The 27,404-nt window shown below is 49.6% G+C and overlaps 2 long non-coding RNA genes and 1 pseudogene across 6 annotated transcripts in view; all 3 read right to left on the bottom strand.

The window, feature by feature from the left end:
* LOC143647101 (uncharacterized) overlaps positions 1-11,075 on the bottom strand; it is a 129,963-nt gene extending 118,888 nt beyond the window's left edge. For 2 of the 4 annotated variants that reach the window (XR_013157855.1, XR_013157856.1), the window contains exons 1-3: positions 11,018-11,075; positions 9,609-9,777; positions 5,451-5,549 (exon numbers count right to left, since the gene is read on the bottom strand). This is a non-coding gene — a long non-coding RNA (uncharacterized LOC143647101). Of the gene's footprint in view, positions 1-3,927; positions 4,161-5,450; positions 5,550-9,608; positions 9,778-10,698; positions 10,760-11,017 lie in introns of those variants that run through there. The other 2 variants (XR_013157857.1, XR_013157858.1) reach the window with 2 other exon arrangements.
* A 7,018-nt stretch (positions 11,076-18,093) lies between these two features.
* On the bottom strand, positions 18,094-27,037 carry LOC143647098 (uncharacterized). 2 transcript variants are annotated; one of them, XR_013157850.1, is made up of 4 exons: positions 26,973-27,037; positions 21,213-21,461; positions 20,588-20,755; positions 18,094-18,886 (listed from the first exon to the last, which is right to left on the bottom strand). It is a non-coding gene; the product is annotated as an uncharacterized LOC143647098 (long non-coding RNA). The 2 variants fall into 2 exon arrangements; XR_013157849.1 differs by lacking the exon at positions 26,973-27,037 and having other exon boundaries at positions 21,213-21,601.
* LOC143647097 (ubiquitin-conjugating enzyme E2 E1 pseudogene) lies at positions 22,542-23,803 on the bottom strand (annotated as a pseudogene).
* Positions 27,038-27,404: the final 367 nt, after the last annotated feature.

Raw genomic sequence — 27,404 nt, 5'->3', positions numbered from 1 at the left:
GTTTCCTTTCTGCCCTTCAAGGTCCACAGGAAAAAAGGGCATCAAGGGAGAAGAGCCAGAATTCCTGGCAAGGTGGTGGAGCTTCCACAGCCCTCCATGTCAGGGGCAGTGAGGCTGCCTGGGCCTCGCCGCCAGCCCTGGGCCCCTCTTGGTAGGTGCAGGCACAGGGCACTGTGCGAGTCTTCTTCCATGGGCAGGGCCCAGGATGGCCAGCCTGCGGGGTGGGGCCCTGGCAGCTCAGGCATCCTGGTGGGAGCTGCTCTCTGCCCCAGCACCTCTGGGTTCGCTCCCAGCAAGAAGCTGTCTCACCCCCTTCCCATGGGACACTGGTGACCCCACTGCCCCTCTCAGCCCAAGCGGCTTCCCCAGCTCTGGGGGCCTGCAGGTTAGCTCCAGCACTTGGGGCTCCACCACGCTGCATGGGGCATCCGGCAACTCAAGGAGTCTGAGAGACCCCCCTGGAGGCCTGCCGGGGGACTGCAGGAGGCATGGAGCAGGAGAACCGGGTGCCGCCTCTAGCTGATTCCCTGTCACAATAGGAGACCTGCCTGCAGCCAGGAGAACCCGGCTTCCTTTAAATCCCAGCAAGCCATCACCTTTCCATTTAGCAACCTGTCTATGACCCATCTGCCTCCTTCCACATTTTACCCAGACAACAAGAAGGAGCTGGAGGACAGACCTTCCGTCTGCAAAACTCTAGTAAAACACATCATCAGTTGCACGACCACAGGCGACCCTGAATTGTGGCCACTGCAGTTTCCAAAGACCCTGGCCTCTGGGAACCTCGCAAGGCGCCTGCACTCTCACTACCCAGCACACATCTGTTCTTTATTACTCACGCCTCAAGACCCTCAACCCAAAGCCACTATCACACTCTGTCTCTGCCTGGCACCTCCCGCTTCCAAGGACACTGAAGGTTCTGGGAAAAGGCAGTGCAGTCCCCGCCCATGCGGGTGGCATCAGGGCCACTGTGCTGGGGTAGCGAGTGCAGCAGGAGGCACCACTGGGATGCATTTAGCGAATACCACCTGCCGAATACCACCTGCACAGGCACGTGTCCACGAGCATCGCCCAGTGCCCTGCACTTAATCTTATAGTTGATACAGAACACACACCAACAGTCAGCAAGCCCGGGAATCGGTCTCTGGTTAAAGAAAAGAAAAAGCCTAGAACACAACCACTTGCAGACCCTCAGCCAACAGGACACATGGAGCTGCACTCGCAAGGGGAGGTGCACAAGGCACCCACCAGCATCCCACCTGCCATGCAGAGGAACACCTACAGAATTCCCCAGGACTGGAAGGACGAGGCAGCCAGAGCCCGGGGAGGCTGAGGGACTGGGATCTGCACGCCGAAGACCAGGAACCATGTGCTGTCCAACAGAGAGCCCCAGCAATCTGTGTACAGGCCCCGGGCCCGGACAGATCTCCCTGGTCCCGGGGACCCGCGACCAGTGGGCAAAGCACAGCGGCCACAAGGTGCAGCTCACAGGAGGCTGGGGAGCTGGGGAGCATGTGACCAAGTCAGTCCAGGGCAAAGGCTGAGAGAGACCCCTACCTTAAACAGCTGCACCGCAACATCGAAACAAGCTTGCAAAAGCAAACTTCAGCAGGCTTCAAAGGAAAACAAGGTCTGCACACTGAACAAAAGGACTCCTGGGCCACATCAAGAATTGTCTGATCTGTGAAGAATCAAGAAAAGAGGACCAATAATCCTATGAAAACTCAGTTTATAGAAACAGATGAAGAGAACAGAAATGAAGGGATTAGCTGAAAGGAACTTGGAGACGGCGACACTGAATATGGTCAACACTGTGAAGAAAATCACGCACAGGAGGAAAACATACAGATATAAAGACCAGAAGTGAAGCTTCCAGAGTTGAGAAATGCAATAAACTTTATGAAGAAAAAAATTCCATGGATGGACTGAAGAGCAGATTAAAACTTGCAAAATGAAGCAAGGAGGAGAAATGAATTGAGAAATCTTAAAAGAGTTTCAGTTATCTGTGGGACAGAACATAGCAACCTGACAAACATAAACCAGAGTCCCAGAACAAAAGAGGAGAAGGCAAAGAACGGGGAGGGGGACACTTAAAAGAAATAATGGACACAAATTTGCCAATAGGATTAAAACTGTAAATTCACAAATCAAAACAGCTCAGAGCACCTCAAGCAGGGTGAACTCAAAGAAAATCCAACAGAAGCACAACATAATCAAATTGTTGAAAACTGGCTATGAAGACCAATCTAGCAGACAGGAAAAAATAGAAATACTAGAGACAAGAAAAGTAAGATGATGATAATGGCTCAATTCTCATCAGAAACAATGCAATCCAGAACACAGGGGGACCATATTCTTAAAGTCCTCCAGGAAAGAAATGAACAAGCCAGAGTTCTTTTGGCAACAAAATATCTTTCAGAAAGGATAACAAAATACAGACTTTTTCAAACACGTAAAAGCTGAGAAAATAAAGAGCAGCAGAGCTGAGCTACAAGACATGTTAAAGGAAGCCCTTCAGGCTGAAGGAAAATGATCCCACTTAGAAACCTGAATCTACACGAAGAATGAACAGCACTCAAAATGATAAATAGCTTCTTAAAAATAAATGACATTTTTCTGACTTTTTAATCTCCTTAAAAGATAACTATTTCACCCAAAAAGAAAGACCCTGTATGTAGGTAGGACACAGGTAGAAATGTACTTATATACACACATCGGAAGTGGTGATGCTCTGTTCTAAGTCCCTTCAGTGGGACGTGAAGCAGCACAACTTCATTCCAAGTTAAAAGACACGTCTCCCTGCCTGCCAAGGCGAATGGACATCTCCTAACTCTTTTTTTACTTCTTCATCTGCATTTTCTCTTCCATGTTAAATGCCTAAAGTGATTAGGTTTTCCAACTGGTTTTGCTGGCTTTTTCAGACTTCAGAAATTCTTGAGGTATTTAAATACTACCTTTTTCCCTAAAAAATTTCTGTGGCACATTGTGGTTTTAAATGCACACATGTGTACATTCACTGCTTAAAACCACAGTCAACTTATTAATAAGCATAAATCCAAAACTAAAATAAACCAGCAGAAAATCCTCACAGCCAGGGTAGACTTGTCTGGAGATACATACGTCTCCTTTCTCAGGGGCACCCACTGTCCTGTGAGAGTTTACTAAAAAGCAGCTGTGGTTCCTGTAGTTTGAAAGAGCACATGTGACAGCACCAAGGAGGGGTCCTAGGAGATGGTGGGAAACAGCAGCAGCAGCTCAGCCCCACCCAGTGGCCACTACTGAGCAGCTACTCTTGCCCCAGGACACCAGCCCGAACTGGGCCACTGGCCTGGTCACCCCACTGCACTTGAAGGCAACTTGTGGCAGAAGTCCTGACACATGCCCTGGGAAACCTGAGAACACAGCAGACTCAGACAGGGCTCCCACGTGACCACATGGCATTCACATTTGCAGGAGGGCAGCTGCACAGAATTCCCCAATTCTCCATCTACAGATGAGCCTGGACTGCTGGCCCACACCCCAGTGGGGGCAAGCACCCCTGGGAACCCCAGAACAGACCCAGTGCCCAGAGACCTCACAGCAGACGGCACTGTAGTGGGACCCCAGCCCAGGCTGCCTCACACATGGGGTTTTGCTGTGCCCAGGGTGACACCCGCATCTGGGGGGCACCATGGGCAAAGTCACAGACCTCACAGGCCAGAAGCCAGCCAGGATGCAGCACGGTCTGGGGGCCGGGGGCTTCTCGTGGTTCCTGGGCACTGTCCTCCACACCTCCCAGCTATGCAACTAGAGGTTCCCGGGAGGCTGGGAGAGTACAGAGCTGGGGGAGTGGGGACCGGGGCAATCTGCAAGGACGGCCATGGCAGGCCTCTTTCCTGAGGGGGAACTTGTGAAGTACTCCCGATCCTTCGGGTGGACAGAACTTACCACTGTCATCTGTTCTGACTGTGGGAAAGTGACACGGGGCCTGCGGGTGACCCAGGCTCGCTCTGCAGACTCGTTGTTCTGAGCCAGCAGCTGGGGAGGCCGCCTTCTGCTCCCCAGACCCAGAAGGGGCTGAAGATGAAGGTGGGAAGGGGTGCCAGGGTGAGACACGCAGGGCTGCACCTCCTTCCAAGACAGAAGAAAGGAAAGGCAGGCTCAGGACAGTTCATGTCGACCTGAGGGAAGAAAAAGCCAGGCTCTTTTAATCCACTCTTATTAGTGCAGGCATATTGTAGGTAAGACTTTTGATTAGATTATTTCCATGAGGATGTACCTCCCCCCCCCATTTAAGGTGGGTCTTAGTTTACCAGAGTCCTAAAAAAAAAGCTCACACAGAGTTCAGAGCTGACTCAGAGAGACTACACCACCGCAGGGAGATGACAACACCGTGACATTTGGAGATGCAGACAAAAATGCCCCCAGGAGATGCTAAGAGATGAAAGGGATCCAAAGTCTATCCCAGAGAAGTTAAGTGAAGTGAAGCCCCCCCCATAGGTGCTTAGAGAGGGCGCCACTGGAATCAGAGCTGAAAGCAACAAATCGGGAGCAAGGACCAGCAGACCCAGCCACAGGCCCTCCCAGCTGACAGTGTTCCAGATGCTGGCAGCCTTTCCTCCAAGAAAACATCCCTTGTTGGCATTTTAATTTGGACATTTTCATGGCCCCAGCACGACAAACTCATAACTTAATATATTCCCTTTGTAAAAGCCAATGCACTTCTGGCAGCTTTAGCAAATCAGAACACCTTCATGACCAGGAAGCTCTCAGGAGGAAGACGCGAGGAACAGCAAGATCCAAGCCTCCCTGACCCCCAGAGCAAAGTACATGCCTTTTCTGGGGCCCACGCATGGCCACCGATGGAAACTGGGGCAGGAGCCCTGGAGGGAAGCCTCCCATAGCCACTGCCCACCAACCACAGATGGGAATTCCTGCTGCCGAACGGGGACTCGAGAACTGAGCCTCCTTACTGCCACCACTGGGACCTCCCCAGACCATGGGGCCTGGGGACCTGAGACCTTGTACAGGATAAGAAGGAGAACCAGTTCCCCACAGGCACTAGGCGTGCACTTGGCTGGGGACACGAGGCCTGTACTGCTTGTCTGCAGTTACAAAACTCGCCAAGGACATGGAGTCACCAAGGCCACTGAAACCCTCCTCCTGTCCATCTGTCATGGAGTGGGGTGGGCAGCCTGAGGACAGCGTGGGGCATCCAGAGGGCACACAGAGGGGTCCTCCCCACAAATGCTGCCCGGGACTCTCATCTAAGCCCAAGGGAAACAGTCACTAGACCATTTCAAGGTCAGGCTGACTGATGCTTGTATTTTATGCCCACCCTAGGGAAGAGGCAGGCATTTGGCACATGTTCTCGTGGGTAAATCATGAGGACATGCCCAGAGGGTCAATCTGTGGACCAAATTGCCGTGAAAACACCTTCCCCAGCCCCCAGGAGGCCCACAGTCACTTACTTGACAAACTTGTCCACGTGCACCATGGAAGCTTCATATTCTTTCCCAGAACTCCTGACAGTGCAAGGCCAGGAAGTGCAGCTTTTGTGTGTGAACGACCTGGGGAGAAGCACCCACGGTTAGGCTTGCTTGTGTGTGTGGACAGCAGGGGAGAGGCGCACGTGCTCGGAGTCGCTTGAGTGGGTGGACAGTCGGGGAGGCACGCATGTTCAGGGCCGCTCATGCGCATGGACAGTGAGGGGGAGGCACAAGCAGTCAGGGACGCCAAGAGAGGCCTGTACCTGGGACTCTAGGCATTACCCCACCCTCACGAATCCAGCTGTTTTATTCCTGGTCAAAATCCACTTTCCCATTTCTATAAATTCATAAGAAAGGATGCAGAATTTCTTTATACTGTCTTTAACAATTTAGGGGCATAATTTTCTAATTATAAAAAGTACATTATAGGGTGCATGGGTGGTTCAGTGGTAGAAACTGTTCACCTTCCAAGCAGGAGATCCAGGTTTGATTCCCGGACTACACACCCAAAAGAAAAAAAAATTAAAATTAAAAAAAGAAAAGCACATGCAAATTTTTACATCAGTTATAACCTCATAAATAAACATAGCCAGTGTTGACCTCCCAAGTGTTCCTCCAAAAAGGAGCAAGAAATGTTTCTGTGAGTGTGCATGTGTGCATGTGAGGTTGTGCGCACAGCTGTGCACACACACATTTTATTCCCTCTTTGGAAACAATAAAGGGAGCTCCCCGGAAGTGACCAAGCCAGGCAGGGGCCTCTCTGCCCCCAGACCCCATTCCATAACAGAGGAGGATGCTGAGGCCATAGGGCAGCCCGGACTCAGGCCAGGGCACGTGATCCCACGGCCAGCACCAGACTCACTGGACACCTGTGCTCAGGCCCACGCCGCCTTGAGGCTGACATGGAAAACCAGTCACAGACCCCTGCTACATTCTGGGGTATCCTTCCTCAGACCCTTCCTTGGGCCATGGGGTCAAACGTTCCTACTAGAGGCCAGCTAGTTAAGTACGCTGCAGACTTTCCTGGCTTGCTCCTCCATCTACTTTGGAAAGGGGCTTAGCATTAATTCACGAGCTTTCCACTTTCCATCCTACACAAGCTCAACCACTCCTGGGAAGGACACGAGCAAGGGCATGGTTGGGGTCACTGTGAGAGGCCAGTCAAGGACATGGAAGACCCCCAGCCCCAGAGGCGAGTGCTCAGGTCAGAAAGAGACCAAGCCCTGACACCCACAGCCACCCACCCCCACCCCTGCTGCAGCCTGTGGCCTTCACAGGTGACAGACATTCCTACAGAGGCAGAAGTCACCACAGTACCCATTTCTCGAATCTCAGTGTCAGTGATCTCAGAAATTGGCTTCAAATAACATTTGCCAACCAGAAAATACTGCAGAAACATTTCCTGGTCTGGGGCTGAGTTCCAGGGTATTGGAATAGCTGCAGGACTGGGAGGCAACAGCTACCTGCTGCCTCGGTTTCCTCTTGCACAGAGGGGGCTGATGGGGCTGCTGGGAGGCTGCCTGAGGCCGTGGCACAACCCACACCACGCCCTGCAATCACCAGGTGGAAAGGAATGTACCACCTGCTCTGATCTCGGGACTATTTTCTGTGATTTCTGCTCACTCCAGTGGAATTTGTCATGGATTTCTGTCCCCGAGTCTACCAGCTTGAACATCAGTGCTCCGCCCCGCTCAGCTTCGGGCTCCATGAAGCCTCCCTGCACGGGCCCCTGAGCACCCTGTGCCATCCCTGGGGTAGCGGGCAGCCAGGCTCTCTCATGGCCAGGACAGGGTTAGACAAGTACGGCTCGCATGACGCATCATCTTGACCGTCACCGTGCACAGGCCAGGCTAGGGGTGTGGTCCGTTCAATGCCCCCCGAGGCCCCCAGCCATGTCCTGAGGCACTACAGAAAAGAGCTCATGAGCAGGGCCTGGACTCGGAAGGGAGATCGAGGGGCCACGCAGGATCAGGGCCATGCAGGATCCAGGCACGCGGAAGAAGCAGCAGCCAGCTCTCCTGAGCCCTCGGCCACATTCACCCAGGACACTCACTACTTCCCCTGGCCTCTGCCCTGCCCTGTCTCCTTCCCTTCCAGGAACAAAAGCACCAGGTTCATCCCCTGGAGCATCTTCTAGAAGAGGCTTATGGGGTGGCCTGCAGGGGGACGGTGGGTGAATCCCACACCAGTAGCATGGCTGCGGACTGCAGGGGCCTCCCGCCGCCCCTCACAGTGTCAGCCCTCCCCAAACTGACCCCCATTGGTTAAACCTGCTCTACACCAAACACTGCAAACCTCAACTAATTAGGCCCCCGTTCCCCCAGCAGGAAGTCTGACCATCCACCAGGTCCCCCATGACCCACCAAAGGGCCTGTGTTCCCCTACCCACCCCGATCACCATATGGCTTTTCTTGGTAGATTCCTGGAAACCTATCAGGTTCCAGGCCTGCAGTCTGCCGCATGGAAGTCAGACTTGTCAATCCCCACAATCGCAAGAGCCAATTGCTACAATAAATCTCCTCATATTTTCATAATATGCTATAGGTTCTGTTTCCATGGGAAACCTAATACATCCCCCTTTAGGCTTCTCTTTACTCAGAAATCTTCATTTCTTCTAACACTGGGGCTTTACGGATGAAAAGCCACATGGGCGCACGTTGTGGCACCTCCTTCAAGCTGAGCAGACAGTGACAGTGGCACCAATCCCAGAGGGCACCATGCACAGATAGGTGGGAGCTTCTACCACCGAGACGGGGTACCCAGCCAGCACCCCTAACCCGCCACCAGGCTGCCCACCAGGGCCCGCGCCAACTGTCTTCCCTACTAACCCCCTCGCGGTGCACTAGTCTGAGACGCAGACGTCAAACTGCCCACTCTGGGGCATGCGATCCTCAAGGTCTTTGGTTGCTGCTTTCTCACTGGGTACCCTGGGGGGGGGCGCGGACGTGCCCCGACTCACTGCCACTGCCACAGTCCTCGGAGTCACGGGCTGTCAGAATCGACACCCACAAGCTCATCACCACAACTTCTGACTGAGCGGCACACCCTGCACAGCAACCCCACTCGTCCCAGGTGGCCTGGAGGTGGCCGGTCACACAGCGGCACACAGGCTACCTCCAGGCTACCCGGGCAGCAAGATGCCAGGCGTGAGCCATGGAACACAGTCGGGACAGTGGCAAGCATTCCCCAACCCCGGAGGGCAGCACAACATGGGGTGTCATTCATGTGGGCTAAGGGAGACCTAAATCACAAGCCCCAGACTCATTCAGAAGCTGGCAGGAGCCCCTGCAAACAGAGGAGAGCAGCGTGGGTTCCCTCGAAGCTGGTGAATGCCAGATGGACTTGGCTTTGCTGCACCCGTCAGATGAAAGGGCACACTCTGTACCCCTCAGGGACATGGAACACGAAACAGCTCTGCCAACTAACCTGGGCTCCCATGGCCCCGTCAGAAACCAAGTCAGCTGGCCCTGCACGAGGGTGTCATCTCCAAGGAATAAAGCAAGGAAGAAATCACCGGGGAACTAACCTGGACACACACTGCACACTAAAGTGGTCGCAAGCAGCTGCATGGAGAAAAACAAACCACAGCGAGAAGCAGGGCCCTAGCACCTCACGCAGCCAGCAACCTGCACTGAGGCAGACCCCATCCTGCTCCCCCCTGTTCTACCCACCCGGGCCCTGTCCCACTGGGCCCACACTTGCCTCCAGGAGCCCCAAAGCTCCCAGCTATAGGCCCACATGCTTTTTTTAGCCTGGACAACCCTCAGTGTCACTGATAGCCTTGGACCCCAACAGGAACACAAGGCCCAAAGGGCCCGGCCCCAAAACTGGATCCATGCGCATCCCACAGACTGTGACTTGGCCACTGCCTGCAGCGCCCCATGCACACCTGAACCCCAGGGGCTGGTCATGCTCCAAGATGCTCCTTCCAGCACAAGCTGCAGAGGACACGCCTCAGAAACACAAAAGGAGGCACAAGAGAAAGCCTGTGACCTTCCCGCGTTTAAGAGGCCAAGCACAACTGTAAGCTAAACATAAGCAGTGTCACTTTTCATATGAAAACTAAGTACTAAAATGACAACACTTTCATCTTGAAAATTTAAGAAGAAAAGGAATGACTTATTAAAATTCTGCACTCACCGGACAAATACTTCACATGGCATCGGGAGGCTTTCCTGCCATCCTTACGTGGAGCAGAGGTGGCCACCCGGCCAGTGCAGGGATCCGCAATGGCCAGCAGAGCTACAGGGAGCCTTCTCTGTCCTCACTGCCAGGCAGGTGCACTGCTAAACCACCTCAGAAGGGAGTCCTAAGGAAGCAAGGAGGCAAAACAGAAGTCCTGACTTGATCGATTTGGACTGCTCTCGGCCCAGGCCTGCTGCCCTGACTGCAGCTTTGCCTGCAGCCACCCACACCACCCAGAAGAAGCCAAGACAGTCCAACTGCGTAAACCTAAAAGATGTTTACAGTTCCCACCCCTGAGTTCAATATTGTGCTAAGACTTCATTCCTGAATCAGGATACTGCTTAAACACAACCTGCGTCCCTAGAAGAGCAAGCAGGAGGACGAGCTGACCCCACCGGACACTGCAACTACTGCCAGAAGTGGGAAGGGTGAAGTGAGGACACCCCTGCCAGGGTCCTGGCAAAATGCGCTTCTGGACACAGACCGTCCCTACCCCATGGTAGCCAGGACGGGCCTGATGAGGCCCAGCAGCGCCCTCCCCCTGGGGCACTGCTCAGCCTGGGAGGCTGGGAAGCCAGCTGGGCAAGAGGGGACAGGAGGTAGGGGTCAGAGGTCAGGGGTCAGCATGTAGGGTCGGGAGCCAAGGGCTAGAGTCCCCAAGCAGGGGTTGGGAATCCAGGGCACCACCCGTGGGGTTCAAAACCCAGATTGACCCAAGACCCAGGGGTCAGGAACTGTGGTCAAGGGTCAGAGAACAGGGGTGGTTGCTTAGGTCCGGACTCGGGGTTCTGAGACCAGATCTAGGATGTGGGGCAGGAACTGGGGAATCAGGGCTGAAAATTCGAGCCCAGGGTTCAGGGGACGGGAAACGAGTTCCAGTCCAGTTCTAGGGCCATATTCAGGACAGTCTTCGGGATCGGGGGCCACGGGTTCCGGGCCGGGGCTGGCAGGGGACCAGAGTTCAGGGCAAAGCAGTGGTCATCGGGGTCGGAATTTGGGGTCCGGAGCCCGCGCCACTGCCCCGGCCCACGCGACGGGCACTCACCTGGAGAAGCCGCAACCCACGGAGGCGTCCAGGTTGGCAGCCGTCCGCCACGCCAAGGCTCCTCGGCCCGGGCCCGGCCCAGCCGGTCTCAACGGCGGCCACGAAGCCTCAGCCACGCCGGGGGCGGCCCAAGGGTCAGGGCAGGGGTCAGAGCGCCGGGCCCGGCCCGTGGCGCGGCCTCGCTCGCTTCTGCTGCCCTGTCACCGCCCCGCGCGCTCCTCGCCGCCGCCTACCCTCAGCGCATCCCTCGCAGCCGTTAGGTCCCTGCGAGGAAAGTTCCCTCAGACCCCGCCGCCGACCCACACCGCGTCCCGCGCACCCGTTAGGTCCCGGTATGGAAGGTTCGCTCAGACGCCGCCGCCTTGTGCCGAGCGCGAGTCCCGCCCCTCAGAGCCGGCGGGGCGAGCGTTGCTAGGCCGCGGGGCGGTGACGGCGCCTGTCAGTCATCCGAGCCACCGCACGCGCCCCGCCCTTCCCCGCCTCCTGGCGCGAAGCCACAGAGGATCTACCCGCCCCGCTCCCGCGCCTCGCTGACGTCACGACCCGGCTCAGCCGGCTCCACTTAAAGGGGCCACGTAAAGCGGGAATCTGAGAACCGCTGGCTTCTCTGCAACTCCGGCGCCTGCCGGTGAGCACCATGCCCTCTTTCCCTGCCCAGCGCGAGCCCCTCTCGGCCGGATGCGGGTAAAGAAGGGGCCACGGAGCCGGCTCCTAGCGTCTTGCAGCGCCGCAGCGCGCGTGCCGCTGCTAGGACCGTCGATCTGCACAGAAATAGGCGAGGTGGAAGCCTTCGCGCCCGCTGCCCCGCTTCGGTGCTGATGCGAGACCCTGGGGTCCGTTATTCATTCCGCCGCCCCACTCGGGTGCCCGGTCAGGCCCCGGTGCAGCGCGCTAACTGCTACGGACGCCGACGGCAGGACGCGGCGGGTGGGTGGGAGCCCAGAGGGCTGAACGCCTGTGCAAACACCGCGCACGCACACCTGCACACACACACCTGCACACACGTGCCCACGGGGCGGGAAGGAGGGTCCCACAGCAGGAAAGCGCTTGGCCCCCTTCCCGTGGTTACACTCGGAGAAAACACCTGCGGACCCCACGTGCTATAGCAGTGGGAAGGAAATCCAGAAACCCACAAGCAGTCAGAGCATAATAAGGACCAGGAAGAGGAGGGGCTGCTGTGGGCAGGGGCACAACGCCAGGGAAGGAAGGGCCTCGCTTCACAGGGAAGGATAAAAGTCTGGTGCTGCAGGTTTTGAAATCTGAAATAAAATAAAATAAAAAATGAAACAAGATAAAATAATTCATGGACTGCTGAGGGGGATTCCAGTTTCTGAGAGATGAAGGATGTAGCACAGGTTTAACACCAGCTTTGAACGAGCTGGCTTGCAAGGTACCCTATCATGTATAGAATATGCTTTCTTGCAAGCATATATTAAATCCTCATCAAAATTGTTCGTGTACTGGGCCTTTAAAAAGCCTCAATAATTCCAAAAAGTTATTCTTGTAGCGATCACACTTTTTTTATGTGAATGAGATAAACTAGAAATGAGTCTGGGCAGTGTGGTCACCACCCTTCAGGGGCCTGGCACACTGAGTGGGGCCACTCGCTCACACGAACCTGGACAGTGGGGAGTGAGCCCGCCTCGGACAGGACAGAGAGGCCAGAGAGGTCCAGAGGCTCGTTCCAGACCCAGGCCATGGGTGGACGGGTGGATGGGCAGGACAGGTGATGGGCAGGGCAGGTGATGGGCAGGATGGGTGGAAGGGCAGGATGGACAGTCTGGTGGGGGCGTATGGACTCACCGCATGGACGCGGGGTGCTGGGCACTAGGGCGTGTGGTTCTGGGCGTATGGATGTGTGGTGCTGGCACAAGGGTGTGGGCTGCTGGGCACGTGGACACGGGGTGCTCAGCACATATACATGGGATGCTGGGTGCAAGAGCATGCACTGGTGGGCTCAAGGGCGCAGGGTGCTGGGCGCGTGGACACAGGATGCTGGGCACTATGGCATGTGCTGTGGGCGTGAAGGTGCAGCTCTGCTCCACGGGGAGCAGCCTCTAATTCTCCACGAGAATTTGGGCCTTTGTATTAGTTAGTGTGGTAGTTACATTCAGTTGTCAACCTGGCCAGATGAAGGCACCTAGTTCTGTTGCTATGGACATGAGCCAATGCTATGTGAACCTCATCTGTTGCTGATTACATCTGCATTCAGCTAGGAGCCGTGTCTGCTACAATGAATGATGTTTGACTTAATTGGCTGGTGCTTAAATGAGAGTGCACAAAGGCATACCCATCTCAGCACTCGCAGCTCAGCCCAGGCCTTTGCAGATGCAGAAAGGAATCAACCAGGGAAAGTTGCTGGAACCCAGAGGCCTGGAAAGAAGGCCAGCAGAGATTACCCTGAGCCTTCCCACCTAAGAAAGAACCTCAGATGAAAGTTAGCTGCCTTTCCTCTGAAGAACTAACAAAATACAACCCATTTATTAAAAGCCAATCCGTCTCTGGTGTGTTGCATTCCGGCACCTAGCAAACTAGAACAGTTAGGACTCTCCAGAGAAACAGAATCAACAGGAAATATTCATAACCATAAAATTAATAAAAGTGACTCATGTAGCCATGGGAACACAGACTCCACGATCCGCAAGGCAGGCGGTGAGGCTGATGATTCGGATGGAGGGTCTGGATGAACTCCACAGGAGAGGCTCATGGGCCGAAGCAGGAAGAGAGCCTGTCTCTTCCGAATCCTCCTTAAAAGGCTTCCAGGGATTGGATTAAGCATCCCTCATTGCAGAAGACACTTCCCTTTGCCTGATTACAAATGGAATCAGCTGTGGATACAGTGATGCGTTCATGATTTAATTCTATGAAATGTCCTCATCACAACAGAAAGGCCAGCACTAGCCCAACCAGACAAACAGGTACCACCACCTGGCCAAGTTGACACATGAACCTGACCATGGCAGCCTTCCTGGAGGCTTTTCTGAGTTTTGAGCATTTCAAGGTTTGTTTGTTTTTTTTGAGAAATCTTCACAAGCAAACCTTCATTACTTGGTGTACAATCAATGGCTCACATTATCATCATATACTTGTGTATTCATCACCATGATCATTTTTAGAACATTTGCATCACTCCAGAAAAAGAAAAAGAAAAAACACAAACCACTTACCATTTCCCTCACTGAATACTAATATTTTCATCTACCCAATTTCTTTTACCCCTTATCTGCCCTATTATTTATTTGTCATCCATATTTTTTACTCATCTGTCCATAGCCTGGATAAAAGGAGCATCAGACACAAGGTTTTCACAATCACAGTCACATTGTAAAAGTGATATCTTTATACAATCTTCTTCAAGAATCACAGTTACTGGGACACAGCTCCATGGTTTCAGGTACTTCCCTCCACCCACTCCAATACACCATGAACTAAAAAGGAATATCCATTCAATGCATAAGAATAAACTCCAGGATAACCTCTCGACTCTGTTTGAAATCGCTCAGCCACTGACACTTTATTTTCTCTCTTCCACCTTTGGGTTGAGAAGGCTTTCTCAATTCTTTGCTGTCACGTCCCATCTCATCCCAGGACTTTTGTCCCACGTTGCCGGGAGATTCACATCCTTGGGAGTCATGGCCCACATGGGGGCTAGGTCAATGGGTGCATTTGCCACATCAGCTTAGAGAGAGAGAGGCTACGTCTGAGCAACAAACAGGTTCTCTGGGGGTGACTCAGTCATAAATATCAGTAGGCTCAGCCTATCCTCTGCAGGACTAAGCTTCATAGGGATGAACCCCAAGATTAAGGGCTTGGCCTATTGATTTAGTTGTCCCCACTGCTTGCAAAAATATCAGGAATTCTCCAAATGGTGAATTTGAATTTTCCCCCTCTCTCTGCATTTCCCCAAAGGGACTTTGCAAGTCCCTTTATTTACTGCTCAGATTACTGTGGGATAGATTGGGGCAGCACACTAACCTGGACAAGCCAATAACATCGCATGCCCTATTCAAGATTCCATGTACTTATGGTGTTCAACTGAACTGACCATACAAGTTAAATTAGGGAATGCACTATGCAAAATATGTGGAAATTTTTTTTTATTTTCGGGTGCATGCTCTGGGAATCAAATTTGGACCTCCCACTTGAAAAGTGAGCATTCTACCTCTGGGCTACCCATGTGCCCCTCAAAATATAAATTTTGCACCAAGCATCTCTCCCTTTGGTCTCACATAGGAGTTGAAGTTTTAAAATATGGGCAAAATCAGCCTTTCCCCTGCATTCTGATTCACCTTAGTCCTATCCAGATCAGCTTCATTCATATCTCTAGATGAAATCTGATCCCCTTTTCAACTCTTTGAGCATTTCCTGTATGGGGTAGTGCTGAGTTTCCCAGCTTCAGTGCTCTAACTCTCAGTCACAGGTGTCACATAAATACCCAACGTTTCTGGGAATGACCCGGTTATATGCAAACAGCTCAGTATCTAAGAATTTAAAGACAACAGTTACACCTCCTGACTAGATGTGATGCTGTTAGAGCTTACAATCTAGGACTCTTTACATACATGATAATCCATGTTCTCCACTTCAGTTCACCGAGTTTGTATAGTATAGTTAGTTCATGCGAGTGACGCATGATAATATTTGTCTTTTTGTTTCTGACATTTCATTCAACAATCAGTCCTTAAGTTTCCTTCCCCTAGTTGCATGCCTCACCACTTCATTCCTTCATGCAGTCACTCAGAGGTCCGCTGTATTATTGTTTCTTTGTTTTTGCCACTTGGAGGGTCCTAGAGAGCTTCTGCCGAAGTAACCAAACCAGGTTTGGGGGTCAGAGCTGGGAGGAGGTGGGCGGCGCTGGCCAGGAGAACCATAAATGGGGGTGCTGAGAGCTGTGACCCCAAGGCTGCATCCTCCTTGGAGGAGAGCCCCTTTCTCACCATCGGGGGATCTCACTGAGGCAACTGCAGCAACCAGTCTGCTGGGAAATTTAGGTAGGGGCCAGGTGGGGGGGAACCTGGGCCTGGGCCTGCAGTCAGGGAAGGCCAGTCTTGTCCAGGCTATTGGTGGTGGGTGTGGACGGGGCCATGGGAGAGTTGCAGGCCCAGGCTCACTCTGGCGGGGGTGGTGGCATTGTCCAGCCAGGGTGTGGCAGGTGCAGGCTCTGAGTCTCCAGGAATGGAGGGTCCCTTGATGCTAAGTCCCCCAAAGGAGGGCCTGTGCCCCTCTCCTGGCCTTGCAGTCCCAGCTCACAACTCAGGGGAGGAAGGGGGCTGCTAGGAGGCATGAAGACCAAATGCTTGGGTGGCTCTGGGGTCTGACAGTGGGGGCAGAGTGGGGCAGAGGGAGCCTGAGGAGGAGCTGGAAAAGAGCCAGGAACCCAGCTGTGCCCAGCAGATGCCCAGAAGTCCTGGGAGCAGCATGAGCCCACTCACGGGGGAAATCAAGGCCGCCTCTGTATGTTTCAGTCCCGTCCTGATGAAGAAGCCCAGGCAGAGGAGATTGGGAGTAAGTATATGATAAATGTGTTCCTTTAGATGACACCCAGTTTCCATCTATGGAGCACCCAGCACCCAGAGATATGTGCAGGAGCTTCCCCCTCCTCACCCAAATGGGACTCTGCATATTTCCTTGGAAAATCTGAGCCCATTGTTGTAGGTATTGGGCCACATGGGGATACACAGAGAACATCATTTCTACCCTGGGGCCCAGTACCCATGGATGAGGGAGGCTCAGACCTGAGAAGGAAGTCTGGATGTCTACCTGGACAAGGGGCCCCTTGTGTTTCAGCAGCCATTTGGGGGCTGTCACCAGGGGGAAGCAGCGGAGTAACCTGACAGAGCCATGGGAGCTGGGAGGGCCCTAAGTATGGGAGTGACACTAAAGTGCAGGGAGGTGAGTGACACTGACTTCAGACCTGAAGGAGAAGGTGTCCTCCTGTCTCCATAGGATGGTCCTTAACACTGTTGTCAAAATTCCTCTGCCCTGCGGGCCTGCTCTCTGTCTTATGGAGATGGCCCCTCTTTGGCTGGCTGCAGGTCCGGGCACACACAACCCCTCAAAACACACTCCATGTGTGCTTCTCACTTTTCCTGGAAGAACCTCCCATGGGCCAGTGGACCTGTTTTTTTCTCTTCCTCTCAGTGAAATAGATGCCAAATTTATTTTTCTGTTTTCTGTTGCCTGGCTCGCAATAGTTGTTTTAGTCCTTATGCAGGTATAAACTCTTTTTTTCTTTTTTGCATCACTTCGTACATTTTCCCCATGGATTGAAGGCAAATTCATCATATAAAATTATAATTAATTGCTCCCATAGCTCACATCCTGTTTTCATTCCCTTTCAAATATTTCTTACAGAGCAAACAAGCCTCTGCCTTGTACCTGCCCTGACCCTACACGGGAGACACTGGGGCAAAGGCCCTGTGACCTACCCCAGGATCTCACAGCTCATGGAAGACACATCCTGTACCTGAATGGACCTTTGGAAACTCCATGTGCACTTAGTGAGGGGGAGTTTCCACCTCGCTTCTGTGTACAGCCTCTACGGAGAGGCTGAGATCAGTGCCTGTAACTGACTCACCCACACACTGACTGTGGACAGGAAACCCCTGTGCCTGGATGAAAACTAGTGGCCTCTCAACTGAGTCCAGATGGGGATGAGCAATGGTCTGGGATGCCAGGACCAGCCAGCATCAACCCAGTGACTCTCCAGCCATGTCCAGGTCAGCGCCCAGGATTACCCCATGGGCAGGGATTGCAGGTTCCCTGAAAAGTGCCAACAAATGTCCCCTCTGTGCTCTACTGAGGTCAGGTCAGCCAAAGAATGAGGTCTGGGAATGGTGATGGGCTCAGACTCATTGGAACATCAGGGGAAGGTGAAATCTCTGGGCTGAGGGTATGTCTCCATTGACTACCATTCCCTAAATCAGTCCCTGGGAACTGGACCCTTCTCTGGAAGCCACAAAACTCCCTCTCAAACAACCCCTGAGCTCAGGCTGATTTGCAGAACCAGAAACTCTCCTCAACCAGGGTATGAGAGAGGCCTGGGGGGAAAACAGCTCATCTTTCAGCCCTGGGAGATCAGATCTGGGGGTGCCTCCACCATGCCTGGACCTCTCTCCTACTCACCCTCCTGGCTCACTGCACAGGTGATTCCACCTAGGTTGACACCAATCCCCTCTCCCCTCATTCTGGTTTGACTCTCCCCCAGCCCACCCCTGCCTTACCCACAGCTCCTGGGGATGCTTTGGCTGGTTCACGCTGCAGACTTGATACTTCTCATCCCAGGTCCAAATCACTTAACCCTTGTCCATCTTTGTCCTATTTTCAAATGTGTGTTGTTCTCTATAGTCCTGTCACCACCCTCCTTACTAGTGACCATGTATTTTCAATCTGTTTGATACAATTTTATTGGGGTTTCAGGCAACCACACATTTTAGTCTTTGTCACTTCCAGTCCAACATCTTGAACTGATCTTGTCTTGGGGCACGTTCTACATTGTGCTCAGGCTCTGCAGAAACAGCTCCCTTGTTAAGCAATCACCTCAATGTAGCACCCTTCATGGGCAGATGCAGAATGAACCTTGAGACTGGGCTTTTTGTGGTGAGAATGGTGGGAGTGAAAGAGAAAGTGACACATGGCCAAATCTTCAGGGAAGAAACACTGTTGTTGATATTTTACTAACCACTGAACAGTCATAAAGGCATAAAGAGGGCTCTATTGGGGCTCCCCCCAAAACCTATCAGTTATAATGAGATTTGGGGATGTTTTCCTCATGTTTTCAGATTAGGATTTTTTTTTTTTTGAGCTTCTTGGATATGTGGATTTGGAGTATGGACATTTATGGCCAGTCTTTCCTTTTCTGTTTATTTTCCATTGGAGCCCCCACTCAATGTACTTTGCTTGATGGTATCCCTCATGCACTTAGGCATTTTGTTTTTATTTTCTTTATTCTTCTCCTTTTATGTGATTTTTTCCTGTGTTTTCATAAGTATAGAGTCAAGATCAGTAATCTACTTCTGTAAACTTAATCCTGTGCTAATGTAATCTAGTGTAGTTTTCATCTCTAGTAGTTTCATTGCATCCTCTATCTTCTTTTCATGTCCAGACCTTCTATCTTTTCATTCATTCCAAGAGGATACACTCTTACTCCTCAGATCATTCTTAAAATTATAGCCTTTGCCAGGTAAGCCTTTGCCAAAGAATGTGAAAAGAAAACACATAAGCCAAAAACTACCCACTTGGGTCACTCTGCCTTAGCATCTCTGGATGGGTTTTCCCATGTCAAAGGAGGTTTCCTTGGTTGTCCATGTTCTCAGTGATTGTTTATTCTATCCTGAATGTATCCAATGTCAAAAGCTCTGCATCTATGTTACTATATTTTTGTTTTGGAAGACAGTTGGGCCTGTGGGGTTCAGTCAATTTCCAATCAATTTCACGTACAGCCTGCTTTCCACCTCAATTCCATTTGCACTGCTATGCAATACTATTTGCATCTGCCCTGAGTGTGTGTCACACAGTGGTCTTTACGGGTCATGGTTGGGAGTCAATTTCTTCATTTTATTCTCAAAGTCTTCCTATTATATTCTGATCAGATCAATGCATAAGCAATCAGAGCTGAGTTTAGAAGTTGAAGTATAACTTACAGGTGCTTTCCCAATCTTATCACACTCTTATCACAGCAAACTGTCCAGTCCTTCTTGTTACAGGGGCCTCCTTCCTTTTTGGAACTTTGGCCAAACAACTAATAGTATTTTAGTTACCCAGTGATGCCATGCATATCTTATGACTATGCCCAAGTCCCAGGCCAAATAGCAAGAAGACATAGAGGAACAAAAGCAATGGAACTTGGTGTCACTATCTTGGGAAAACAGCTCCTACAATGAGAAAGAGAAGTCCCCACTGCCTCCCTGGTCACTACTGCCATCCATGTAAAATTGCCTGGAGGCTGTGCTGGGGATAAGAAAATGCTGGAGATAAGAAAAAAGTGAAAGAACATATGCAAGTGTATTTTCAACATCACTCTGAGGATTAGGATCCACCTCTCTTACATATCAAGGGAAGGCTTCTTTTTCTGCTTTTTGACTCTTTCTGCATGTCTGGCCCACCCCAACCCCCAAGATGCCACATTATCTCCAGGCCAGGGAACACCAAAGGGAAAGCAGGAAAATCACCATTGTTTCAGTGGTGCTTTTGATGCCCATAACTTATCCATTCTGCCTGCTCTGATTTACTTTTCCAGGTCTTCTAGCAACTGTCTCATGAGTTCTGTGCAGATCTATAATGTATGCTTACTCCATCTTAAATGGAAACCAACTCTTTCACTTTAATTTGAAAAATCAAAAGTCTGAAACACAGGCAGTGGGAACATGGAGAAGCTGTAAAACAGCTTAGAATATTTTTGAGCAAAGAACGGGAGATATAGTCTCACAATGATCTCTGTTCTTTCAGTGATCCATGACTCAGAGAGTTTATCAGGTTTTTCAAGGCCTGGGGATGTGGTAAGATGGAAGAGAGCTATGAAAGCAAGAAATCCCCTCTCTAGAAGAAGAATGCTAAATCAAGTTAAACATGGACAAATTATCCAGGTAATTATAAAGATTTCAATAATAATGTTTCCTAACAGGAAGAAATGACCCATTACTGAAGTTTTTTCTCAATAATCTCTCCATAGATCACATCCAAAGGCCAGGGGTCAGGTGGAAAACAGAGGCTATGAAAGGGCTGGTCACTTCTCCTGTGTGTAAAGGGTGGAAGATGGATAAGGGAGACTCAGGTTCGGGATGTGCCACTCCTGACCTGTCTGTGTTCTCTCTTCACCCTAGGTCCCCTCCCACCTGTGTACCTGGAATGTCCCTGTGGCCTCTGGATAAGCAGCCTGAGAGTGACAAACCTGCTAGTGATAGCTGAGGCTGCAGATGCTGCCCCAAGGAAGGGTGTTGCTCCAAGTCTGGGCACATGACATCCCTGAGCATCTCCAGGCCAAGGTCCCAGCCCAAGGACAAGGTGGATCATCACTGCACATCACCTACAAGCAGCAGCACTTTCCTTAGTGGGGAGGCTGGTGAGGAGGTCAGAAAGGGGGACAGAGAGCCAGGGTGATGGGTTTGCCAAAGGAAATTTGCAAGTTTGAACATCAGATTATTTTTAATATGGCTATTGGTAATTCTTAACATACAAACATGCAAGCATTCTTTACAAACATTCCACAAATGAGCTCTAATTCTAATCTCAGGCATCATGAAAATACACCAACTTTCTAGGAATGACCAGGTTATACACAAATATCTCAGTATCTCAAAATTTAGAAATAACAGTTACAAATCCTGAATAGATAGGACTCTAAAAGCTTACAATCCAGGACCCTTTACAGTAGGCTCCAAACTGAAAACCCATTCTCTCGACTTCATTTCACTGAGTTTTTATATTATAGTTAGTCCTTATGAGTGAGGAATGATAATATTCATCTTTTTCTTTCTGACATTTCATTGAACATACAGCCCTTAAGTTTTACTTACCAAGTTGTCTGCCTCACAACTTCATTCCTTCTTGGGGCTGGTCAGTAGTCCATTGTGTGTCTACGTCACAGTTCCCCTTCTGTTCCTCAGTCCTTGTACCGGCAGGCCCCTCCATTCACTGTGGATTGTGAACACTGCTGACACAGACACCAGTGTGGAAATGTTCACTCATGCTCCCATACTCTGTTCCTCCAGGTATACACTGAGCAATGAGGTTTCAGCATCATATGACAACCCTACTCCTGGTCTCTAGGAGATAGGAATAGGGTAGAGGTTGGAAAACTGGTGCAGAAAGAATACAGTTATTGTGACAGGACTGACGGTAAACATTCAGAAATGAATAACACAATACTGCCTGATTGTAGCTCAGTAATATAAGTGCTAAATGAAGCTGAATGTGAATATGATAGAGGGAGAAGGGCTGAGGGCACAGATAATACTGGAAGGATAAAGACAGGATAAAGAATGAGATGGTATAATTTAGGAATGTCTGGAGTGGACAGTGATGGCAATTAAACGTACAAATAAAAAAACATTTTTTCATGAGGGAAAACAAATGAATGTCAGTATTGCCGAGTGTGGAAAATAGGTGGTATGTGGGAAAATGGACAATCAATGTAAGCTAGGGTCTATAGTCAACAGTAACATTGTAATATACTTCCACTGACTGTAACAAAGGCATTATCCCAAAACTAAATGTCCATAGGCAGGGGCAGGGAGTGTAAAAAGGGATTTTATAAAGCTTAACAGTAGCTAATTTTTCCTGCTTAATTTCGCTATTTACATATATCTTAGCTTCTGAAATATCCAGCAAAAGCATTTGTGTCATTTTGTATTCATGGCTATGCATTTGGTGTGAGTTAAGAATTATAAAGAAAAGAATTACGGGCCCCATCAGGTTGAAAATAAACAATCCGAGACTTTCCCAGGGCGGTTATCTGTTTCTCGCCCTTCCCCCCCCTGACTCCTTGCGCCTAAATCACTTGTTGTAAAACTGTGGCTATCTGCAATAGCCACTCCCATGACTCATGCTCAAGAAATGCTCGCTGTGAAACTGTTAAAAGTGCTTGTTGTAAAGCTGCTCTTATCTGCTTTTTGCAAAACAGCACCTGTGACCCATGCTCGACTCCCACCCCCCTCATCTTACCCCTTTTAAAAAACTTTTACAAGCTCAGGCGGGGGGCTCTCTGTTCCTGCGTGTTCAGCGAGCCCCACACATGTGTGGAAAATAAACCCCTTGCGTGTTGCATGAGAGAACGTCTCTTGGAGTCCTCCTTTGCGTGGCAAAATTCTCAAATTCTTACAGGAGAAGGGGTATGGATTCTTTTTTTTTGTTCGTTTGTTTGTTTGTTTTTAATATTGTTTATTAGCACAGTAACAAATGCAGACTTAAGTAGTCCACAATATATAACCAATCCACTGAGCAACTCCTATTCCACACCTTAAAGTTAACAGCTTAAGGTATTTCACTACAGGTTTCACAAGTCCTGATTCAAACCTTTATTAATCTTTTCACAATAAAGTAGACTGGCATATAAAATAATACACAACTACTCATTTCCTATATGGTGTCTTAGAGCCATGTGTCCGTTTTATATATATGAGATGACTGTTTTTTAAAACCTCTATTAAATACCAATGTTTCCTCCCAAGAAGGAAAAACAAATTCCAATTTTTTTTAAGCAAAAAAAGTGTGTAGTCTTGGAAGGACTTTTACATAAATGGCCATGTGTGTAACCTGTACAAAATTAGGCTGTTTTTAATTTATATACTATAAGAAACTGAATCCAAATGTCTAAATGTAGGTTCTTTTCTGTACTACATTTCAGCTAATATTGCAGAACTAATGACAGTTTTAAAAGATGCTATTACCAATATCTGTCTACTTGTAGCAAGATACCTTAAATTACAACAAAATCTTAGGAAATAAGACTGAATAATATCTGTTATAGAAATACCCTACTCTTTACCAACTCCCACCCTCCCCCACAAAATCATAAGCAGCTCTCTTCTGTGACAGACAAATAACGTAAGAATTGTGAAAACCCAATTTATGTAGCGTATCTCTTGGTCCACTGTCTGGCCATTCTGTCATGTTCTGCTCTGTTGGTCATATACTGAGTGGCAATACTTCCCACCAAGGGATCAGCCGGATTACAGTCTGTAAGAAGTGAGCAGATAGAAAGAAGGACTTTAGAAATGGTTAGTGCTGGACTCCAATTATCTTTCAATATGTCCAAGCAAATAACTCCTTGACTGTTAATATTACAGTGATAAATTCTTGTCCGAAAGGTAACCTTTGGAGGTTTGAAGGGATATTCTGGTGTAAAAGTGATATCAAGGAAGAATACACCACCCTCATACACAGATCCCGGAGGCCCTAGAATGGTTGATCTCCATTCATAGATGTTATCACCTTTGGGACCAGCACTGCAGTTGGGTGGAGGGTCTAAAGTGATATCTGCCAATTCCTTCTGAATTCTCTTGGCGCTGGTGGAGAGGAGTTTGGAGTTTTTGCTCATGCTGACTTTACTCTCCTTCTTCTTGGGGGTGTTTGTTTCTTTCTCGGTTTGCATACAGCTGGTGTAAATAAAGGAACTCGGGTGCTGTCAGGAGAGCACGGGCCAAGGAGTGCACCCTTGGGCGCCCACCGGCCTCCACTCGCTTTTCGAAGTCTCCAGCCGCGTTAAGGCTTTTGCAAATCCGATATGGCGGGTTTGTTTATTTTTGGCTCCAGTCGGAGACGCGGTGGGAAAACGGTCTCGGTATGGATTCTTTGTGGAAGAAAAGGAAATGTCCTCAGATAGAGTATGATGCTTAAGGCATGTCTACATACTTAGGTTGGGTAGTGTGATGTGTGAATAAAAGTGCTTAAAATGAACAGAGAGGAACAATTGCTAGGGAAAATGCAGAGGAAGAGATGCACCTATTCACTGTCAGTAGGGAAAATGGCAGGGAGGTGGCTGTACATCAGGTTTAGAATGTGCCTTGCGGTTGCTGTATGGATGGGTTCATGGAGAATGAAGGAGGAGTAGTTGGCCAGGTGGAAGACTGCAGCTCTCCCTGTTGTTGACAGGAGGTCCTATCTTGAAACTGGGTGGTGCTGGGCAGCTCTGGGGACTTCTTGAAAGTGGAATCAGAAGGACTGAAATTAAGATTGGACACGGGAGGGTGGTACATGAGGTTTCAAATACACTCCAAGAATTTGGGCTTGACACAAAAGTTTAGAAGAATGACATGGACCAGTTATTTTAAAAAGGGAAGATATTGCTAGACCATATTAGAATTGAGATTTCTTATATGCCTGAGTGAAAAAAAATCAACTACAGAATAGCACATAAAGAATAATCTTAGCATAAAGTTATAGAAGTGTAAATAATCATTTCCAAGATTCACGCAAAGACTCCTGCCTGAAGCGTCCCATGAACTTTACACTCGGGAGGTGCTGGAGGTAAAATCACGAGCACAATGCTGGAATCTGCTCCTTGGTGTTTTATGTTTAGTTTATACTTGTAAACTCCTTTGTGGATGTGCAAGGATGTGTCAGGGAGTTTGGTCACTGAAGAGCAGGGCCACAGTGAGCATCCAAGAGCTGGAGTTGGAGGAGTGTCCTGTGGGGAAATCCCTGATGCTCTCAAGGCAGCTGTGGGCACCCATCAAGGACACATCAGGGAGCCTTTGTCTGAGCACCAGAGTCCCTCATGCAGTCCAGGGGTTCCAGGTTGTTTTTGCTGGCCAGAGGTCTCTGTGTTCTCTGCAGGTGTCCAAGGGATTGGGTGTAAATGATAAGCCCTGAAACTTTGTGCAACCTCTGCACAGAAGCTCAGTGTCCCTGAGGAGTAGAAGGATTGTATTTTCTGCAGAAATAGTCTCTCAGCCACATCCTCCTTGCAGAGTCCTGAGGAGTCAAGATCCCTCTCTCCAGTATCTGGAGCCAGAGAGGGCAATGAAGAAGGTCAAGGCCCCATGAGAAGATTTGCATGAGGTCCCCTCCCACCTGCATCAACTGCCAGCCTGTAGGATAAAGTCCCCATAGCAGCCCTTCCCACCTGTGGGTCTCAGTGAGCAGAGGTCTGGGCCCCCACCATGGACTGGGCTCCCCTCCTTCTCATGCTCCTGGCTCACTGCACAGGTGAGACACCCCATTAGGGGATAATGAGGGATTCCTTCCTCCTTCCTCTAGTCTTCTCCTGGCCCATCTGAAACATGGTCCTGGACTCAATGCCTTTCTTCTCCTTTGTGGGGTCCTGGACTCAGTTTGTCCTGACTCAGCCTCTCTCAGCGTCTGGGGCTCCAGGAGAGATGGTCACCATCTCCTGTGCAGGATGCAGCTGCAAGATTGGAGGTTATAACTATGTGTCCTGGTACAAACGGTGACTGGGCATGGCCCCCAAACAACCGATGTAGTATGTCAGTAAATGTCCCTCAGGGATCCCTCCAGCTCCAAGTCCAGGAACACGGCCTGCCTGAGCATCTCCAAGTTCCAGCCTGAGGATGAGGCAGGTTACACTGTGCATCTATTCAAGCAGCAACACTGTCCACAGTGGTCCAAGTTCACAGGGAAGTGAGACCAAAACCTGCCCTGATTTCACTCAGTCCCCTACTGCTAACTTCAGTTCCTTGTTCATTTGTTTTCTTTTGTTAGCATTCTACTCTGATATTGTCAAAAACATGTAAAATAATGACAAAAATATCCTAAAACTCTTGTCCATGTTTTACCCATATTGATAAGTTTAGCTTTCTGCTACATGCTTTATCAATCACTGTCTTTTCCTCTTCTACCTTTTCTTAAATATGAGAGAGGTGGTTCAACCTCTCTCTGTGTGTCTCTTTACCTTTTCTTAAATGTAAATATATGCATATTATTCATATTCTTAAGCACTTAAAGACTACATTTTATACAATGCAACTATTTACCCTTTAATAATTATTTTTTCTGCTAATGCACACATACACAAAATTACCCCTTTTTAAAGATGTTTTCCTTTCTAAAATCTATGACACAGTAGGTTTTACTATGCATAATGGTGTATCCGTTACCACTATCAAATCTCAGAACATTTTCCACTCCCTGGAAAGAGACTCTGTACCTATGAGGGGACACTCCACATTGCCCAGCCCCCACGACCTGGCATTCTAAAGTATAAAGAATACTATTCTGCCTCTATGGTTGTGACTTTTCTGAACATTTCTTATAAATGCACTATACAACATGAAAACTACATTTCTGTGTCCTTTCATGTACCCTATGTTTTCAAGGCTCATCCATGTCTTAGCATTTGGTTGTTTTTTATTCATATTTTGTGGCTCAATAGACTGCCTTTAGGGACCTACCACATCTGTTTATGCATTTCTCAGTTCATGTACTCTCATTAAATATTTTCAGCCTTCCTGCACAACCATCAGATTGAGGGATCCTTTCTGTGTGAAGGGTCTTTAAATCCTGTCTCTATATATTCAACTCAAATGAAATAACAGGAAATACAACCAAGACTCCACTCCAGGGTTCTCTCCAAGGGAAGGCAAAGCTGCACCCCTGGCTCACTCTTTGAATCTCTCAAGGAACCCCACATTGAGGAACGTCTCTCTTCCTTTCCACTTGCTATGTGGACAAGCCCTGGACAGGCTAGAGGGACAAGGAGGGAGGGCCTGGGCGTCAGCCTCAGTGCCATCAGGTCAGCATGGATGGCTGTGGTGTGCCCTTGGCGCTGTCCTTGTCATTCTCACTTTCTCCATTCATTCTGATTTTGTTTCCATCACCTCCAAGGCCACAGAGGCAGCTCTTTCACCTTGTACTTGTCAAGTCTCATGGAACCTTTCTCCAGTTCTGCATTTGTTCTGTGTCAATGTTCTTATGTGGTAAAGGAAAGGAAGAAATTGAGTGACAGTTCACCTTTCAGCATGTTTCTGTTACTGTGTAATGTATCATATAAAGAAGAGTGGATGATATGACTTACAATTTAAACAGTTACAGAAAATGAACCTCACGCACACATTCCTGTGTCTACCCCTTCCCCTGCTTCCAAGCATAGCCATCTCCCCAAAATGGATCATGAACTTGGCTTTGGCCCTCTATTACTTTTCTTCACATTTTTCCATCCGTACAGCTCCCCAAACAAAATCTCAACCAACGAGCCAATTAGTAAGGAATGGGAATGTGTCCTTTAGTTGAGGTCCTGCTGGAGACTGACT

This window comes from Tamandua tetradactyla, chromosome 9 (assembly GCF_023851605.1).
Source record: "Tamandua tetradactyla isolate mTamTet1 chromosome 9, mTamTet1.pri, whole genome shotgun sequence".
Taxonomy (NCBI): Eukaryota; Metazoa; Chordata; class Mammalia; order Pilosa; family Myrmecophagidae; genus Tamandua; species Tamandua tetradactyla.
This window is presented reverse-complemented; position numbering and strand designations above follow the sequence as displayed.